General features: G+C 39.5%; 1 long non-coding RNA gene across 1 annotated transcript; it reads right to left on the bottom strand.

The window, feature by feature from the left end:
- Positions 1 to 963: 963 nt before the first annotated feature.
- LOC145094468 (uncharacterized) lies at positions 964 to 1,505 on the bottom strand. The gene is made up of 3 exons (XR_013703370.1): positions 1,418 to 1,505; positions 1,111 to 1,202; positions 964 to 984 (listed from the first exon to the last, which is right to left on the bottom strand). It is a non-coding gene; the product is annotated as an uncharacterized LOC145094468 (long non-coding RNA).
- Positions 1,506 to 6,390: the final 4,885 nt, after the last annotated feature.

Genomic DNA, 6,390 nt, shown 5'->3' with positions numbered 1-6,390 from the left:
TTACAGAATTGTATTCCTTAGTATCATGTGGACACAACAGATGCTGAAAAAATTGAATAATTTATCTTTTGCTGCAACTGGATCATACAAAGCTAGACACACTTTTATATGTTTCAAACATAAACTTATTGTGTAATGAGGATCCAAATGGAATAATTCAGCCACCCCATACTCCTTTGTTCTATCTCGCCTCTATAATTTATTTCACCGTTCAAGAGAAGGGTATAAGGGGTTTCATAGACATTATAAATTAATTTATCCTTTATTCTACTTCCCTTATTTGAATTAAACAATCTCATCATAAAACGTTCAACATTTCAACATATTATACGACCTAATGCACTAAAATTCAAGTGATGTAAAACAATAAAAGTTGCTTTGAAAGTTCATAAATAAAAAAAATTACCTTTTCAAATTCTGCATAAACTTGTGCAGGAGCTATGGTCATCAAAGTTGACAAAGCAAGTACTGCAGCTTCTTGTTCCAAATGACTAGTACTCATCAACCCCATTGGTCCAGGCAAACCCTACATATTATACCACAACCAAGGGTTAATAATAATTAATAATATATAAAAGATAAGATAAAAAGTAATCAATAAAAAAATATCAACACTCGGAATCAATGATTCCACAGGTAAAAAAAACTTACATTGGAATCAGAACGCTGCAAAGGGCTTCTGGAATCAGCTTCTAGAAGGTGACCTACTCCTACGTGGAGGAGACCTGCTTCTGTGTAATCCATCAGTTTATTGACACATCACATGATAAGGGCATTCTAGTCTTTTCAACACTAGTACTTCTATGTAAGTAACAAACACATATAGAATAGTGAATAGTCCATCTGGGCATTCTAGTCTTTTCAATTCATTGGGGACCCACAGTGGTGCCTTGAATTTGTATGAAGCAAGACCAAATGTTGGTAATGAGACCACACCCGTCCCACTGAAATGCCTTACAACAAGTGGATGCTCACATTCATTGCCTGAAACAAAAATAAAAAACAATAATAATAAATTAGTAATGCAACTCGTAAATTTTATAACTATAAAAAAAGGTTGTTTCTCAGCCTGAAAAATCCAGGGAGATTTATATGATATGTATGAATGACCTGTAGTAGGAGTGTGAAGGGAATGAAAAGTTAGAAAACAAGCATCAAGATCTTTCAAGGTGGGCCCCATGGGAATTCTGTATATTGGGTACCTAATAAAAAGCATCAAAAAAGGGCCATTTAGTAGTAGCATATTATGTGAGAAAGAGCAAGTAGCAAAGACCATATTAAGAATCTGTTTGATTGGATGGAATGGAATGGAATCACAAAGGAATGGAATGAGTTGTGATCATATTTGGTTGGTCTGTAGCAATGGAATGAATCATTCCATTCCTTCCCAAACTCTAGTACTTATTAGCAATCATACCAAGCGACAGAAAGCCAACTAGATGGCAGCAAGTCACAACTTCTTAGACTTTTCAATTCAGGGAAACGTTGTGCAAGATCAAGTATCTGTTGCAACAAGAAAACAGAACTAAACTAATTATCCAAAGATTTATAAATAAAGAATAAAACCCACTTTCTTTGTTTTTTTTAAGCTAACCTTATCACACAAAGGTTCTCTGCCCAAAGGCTGACTATGTTCCATGTACTCAAATATCAAGCAACTTTGAGTGGTGGCAGAATCACTATCATCACTAGAAAAGTCTTCTTGAACTACATTGTTCTCATCATTCATTGACAAATGATCCATTCGGTGAAGAATGTCATTCTTTGGGTGATGATTATTACTCTTCTCCCTTAGATAATGTAAAGAACCCTTTTCCTGTTCATAATCACTACTCCCATCACTACTTGAATCCGTAAATGAGTTATCATCAATATACTCAGTTAGTTGCCTGTAAAGCAACAGAATAACTAGATTATTTAAATTTCATAAAGAAGCATAATAGATGCTACTAGTTGAAAAGGAGCCTGACATAACCCTAAACAAGAAAGAGGAAGAAAGGAAGATATTTACTGTTCCAGTACCTGGAATTTATTGAAGACTTCAAAGGGTCTACATATATTTGAATTCCAGATAAATAAGGCACATAATATTGGATCACACAATTAGCTTCATTCAATATTAAAGGAACTCCAGCACCATAAGCACTCCACTCCTTGAAAGATTCCCACAAATCACCAAGAACAAAGTATGGTTGATATTCCACATCACTTGTCCTCCATCCTCTCATAGTTCTCTGCTGCCATAAAGTTCAAGTAAAATCATTATTTGGATCAAATACACAACTACAATACCCCTGTTTATACATGATTACTGAACATTAACCATTTTATTGTACTCTAATTCTTTTTGGAAGATGGTGTGCTTTAGCAGAAACACATATATTTTGATTGTCAAAATATGGAATCCTTGATTAAACAATAGAAATATAACATCAAAGGCAAACTCTGTTCACTCATAAAAACTGAAAGGCCACCCTCAGGGCTCACTGAATAATAATTCAAGCTGACTTCATTTGCTTTCAAACATGAATTTCGGAGTAGTGCCAATGGAGAAAGAGAAAACCACAGCTAAAATGTAAAGTAAATTATACTAGTAAATTATAAATCAAAAATCTGATTGACTATCGCATACTCAAATTGAATAAATCAAATGTTCCTATAAGTTACTTTACTCCATGATATAACGAATTAGCAATACAAGTATAAACTAAGACGACTAATTTGAATTAATTCAACTCATTTCAATATAAAAGATTAATATCGGTACAGACCTTGGAGAGATGTTGAACAGGAACAGAAGGCATAACAGTTTCCAAAAACCGTTCAAGATTACACAACGATGATGTTGCCGGCACCGCCACCACTGAGGATTCCAACGGCTCCGGATTTGATGGCTGCATGAGTTGATTCTCCGGCTCCTCCCTGACAGAAGATGTCGTAGATTGGGTCGGAGTAACATTACTTTGAGCTCTACGGAGGTTCTCTTGATGCTAACGAATCCTTCTCGCTTTCGCCGGCATGTAAAACCTATCCTCTCCACCACTACTACGTCCATGCAGCAATCCAGCACCCAACATCTTCACTAAAACCCTAAGTTACAAATCATTCGATCTCACCAATAAAACCGGTCACGAAAGCTACGATTTGTAGACAAATTTAAAAGTCAATGAGTTTGATTTTGATTCATTTTTCTGTTAAAGATAAATTAACAAAAAAAAAGAACAAAACTTTTTGTAAACGAATCGTTAAAACAAGATGAAAATCAGCCGATTAAAGAAGGAGTTGACGGATTCAGAAAAACCCTGCAATTTGACAAAATCAAACGAAATCAAACAAAAGCAACGATTGTGTGAGAAATTCAACAAGAGCTGACGAAGAATTAGTCAAATGGGAAGGAGGAAGAGCGGATATCCTTAGACGACGGCTTAGGGTTTGCAGATGGTGGTGTGGGGGTCGTCAGTTACTTTATAGAGACATATGAAGTCGAGACGAAAAGACGAGATTGACCCATCTGGTAATAAACGGACTCGGGAAGCTGAACAAAATGACCCGAGATTGACCCATCTAGTAACAACGCTATTGATGCCATTCCTTCCATTTTCGACTGTTCATCCTCCACTTCCTCTACTGCTACTTCTTCACCATCTTCTATTTTTTCTGTATTTAGACTTGAGAGTATAATTAGGGCTTTTTCTAACAATTTCAACATCGAGTGGGAGATATGGTGGTTCCAGTAGGTAGAAGTGAGGGAAGAAGTAGGCAGCAGTCAATGTCGGGAGGGGGAAGGAAGGAGCGTCCATAATTTGGGCAAGAGGGAAAGGAGAAAAAATAGGAAGGCGGGATTTTTAATTTTTTCAGAATGTCATTTCCCCCTACTGTTAAAGGATGGAACGCGCGTTCCATTAAAAATTATAAAGCGACATCCTTAGACGACGCGCATTTTATTATAGGTGCCCTCCGTGTTTTTTTTAGACACTAATTTAAGGGCGCGCAATAATGCGTGTCTTCTATCCTTAAATTTTTTGAAGAGATGACATTTTTCTAATGTCACTCTCCTTTGCATAACATAGATCAATGAGCGTCGTATTTTGCGCGTCGTAAAAGGCCTTTTTTCTAGTAGTGGGGTTAACAGTTCACAACTGTCGGTGGAAAACTTATCAATCTCGCCTCTGATTCGCTCTTGCTTCCGATTCTCTTTCTTGACTCCCTCGGCCTAAGGCTCCATAACCAAATCCGGCAATGGCAAATCGATTGAAATCCTCAATCATAAAGTCCCAACTAAGGAACTAACCGACTTGCAACTCAAAGCATCAGTGACCACATTCTCTTTTCCCGGGCGGTACAGAATCTCGTGGTCATAATCCTTGACCATGTCAAGCCACCTACATTGTCTCATGTTCAGATTCAAATGACCCATGACATATCTCAAACTCTTGTGATCCATGTAGATAGTACAGCGCACCCCATACAAATAATGTCGCCAAATCCTGAGAGCAAATACCACTGCTCCCAACTCCAAATCATGAGTCAGATAACAAACCTCATGTGGATTTAGTTGCCAAGAAGCATAAGGAATAATCGCCCCTCTCTGGCTTTAGTTGCCAAGAAGCATAAGGAATAATCCTCCCTCTCTGTATAAGAACTACACCTAGGCCGGTGATGGATGCATCACAAAATATCACAAAATCCGCAACACCCTTAGGGAGGGTCAACATTGGAGCTTCACATAACTTCTGCCTCAAAGTCTCAAATGTATCCTGCTCAAGGCCCCAACAGAAATCCACACCCTTCCTCATCAGACGAGTGAGGGGTACAACAATCTTGGAGAAATCTTGAATAAATGTCCAAGAATATCCTCCTAATCCCAATAAACTCTTAATCTTCGAGGTAAACTTTGGAACCTCCCATTGCATCACGACCTTAATCTTGACCGGGTTGACCAAAATCCTATTCTGGTTAATGAGGTGTCCTAAGCACTGGACCTCCCGTAACCAAAAGTCGTATTTCGAGAACTTGGCATATAGTCGTTCCCACCTCAAAACTCCTAGAAGCTCTCGAATGTGCTCCTCATGTTGCTCCCTGGTCTTGGAATAGACCAGGATATCATCAATGAAAATAATGACTGAACGATCAAGCATCAACCTGCACAATCGATTCATCAAATCCCTGAATGTTGTTGGCGTGTTGGTGAGCCCCAACGATATCACCACGAACTCGTAATGACCAAAACGAGTCTGAAACACGGTATTCTACATGTCTCCCTCTCAAACCCTCATATGATGATACCCCAACCTCAAATCAATTTTAGAGTACCAATATGCACCCTGCAACTAATCGAAGAGGTCATAAATCTAAGGAAGTGGGTAATGGATCTTCACCATTAACTTGTTCAACTCCTAGTAATAAATGCACATCCGGCGTGAACCATCCTTTTTCTTGATAAAAAAAAATCGGTGCTCCCCGCGGCGAGTTGTTTGGCCTAATAAATTGCTTACCAACAACTCCAGAAGCCGTGAGGACAACTCTAACATCTCAGGACTTGTGCCAATCGGTACATCGCCTTAGTAATCAGAGCCGCACCTGGAATAAAATCAATCCTATACTCAACCTGCCTCTCAGGAGGCACACTGGGTAACTCCTCCAGGAACACATCAGCAAACTCTCTCACAACAGGCCCATCCGAAACTGTAAACTCCTTCCTAACCTGGGTGTCAACCACATACGCAAGATAACCCATACACTCGTGCTGCAGATACTATTGAGCCCTGGCAGTAGAACAAAAGGTTGATCCAATCATGGTACCCTATCCATAAACAATCAGTTCTCCCCTACTTGGGGTCGAACTACCACCCGGTGCCCCTCACAGTTGATTGTCACGCCAAACCTGCTCAACCAGTCCATCCCAACTATCACACACACATCCCCCATGGGGATAGGGATCCGATCAATCATATTAGGCACCCTAAAAATCTACAAGCCACCACCCTAATAGACACACGATGCAGAAACCCCATGTTCGTTGGAGATAGAAACCCGTAACGGACACTCCATCTCTCCAAGAGTCATATCAAAACTCCTACTGGAAGACTGAGACACGAAAGACCGACTTGCACCCGAGTCAAAAAGCACAAGATCATGCAAGGAGTTCACTAAGAAGGTACCTAATAGGAATACAATCATAAGCATACAAATAGATATCATGAGAGAATAATAAATAGATACATACCAGTAACAACGTCTGGCGCCGCCCTAGCCTCCTCCGTCGTAAGCTGGAAAGCATGACCCCAGGCCCTCGAGGGCTCAACCCTTCTCATGCATCCATCTATGATCATAGGGACACTGGGCGTTCACATGGCCCACCTGCTCGCAATGGTAAAAAATCTTGGTGCT

Source organism: Lactuca serriola, chromosome 3 (assembly GCF_051521515.1).
Source record: "Lactuca serriola cultivar US96UC23 chromosome 3, Lser_US96UC23_V15, whole genome shotgun sequence".
Classification (NCBI taxonomy): domain Eukaryota; kingdom Viridiplantae; phylum Streptophyta; class Magnoliopsida; order Asterales; family Asteraceae; genus Lactuca; species Lactuca serriola.
Note: the sequence above shows the minus strand (reverse complement) of the source record. Positions and strands in the feature narration are given on the sequence as shown.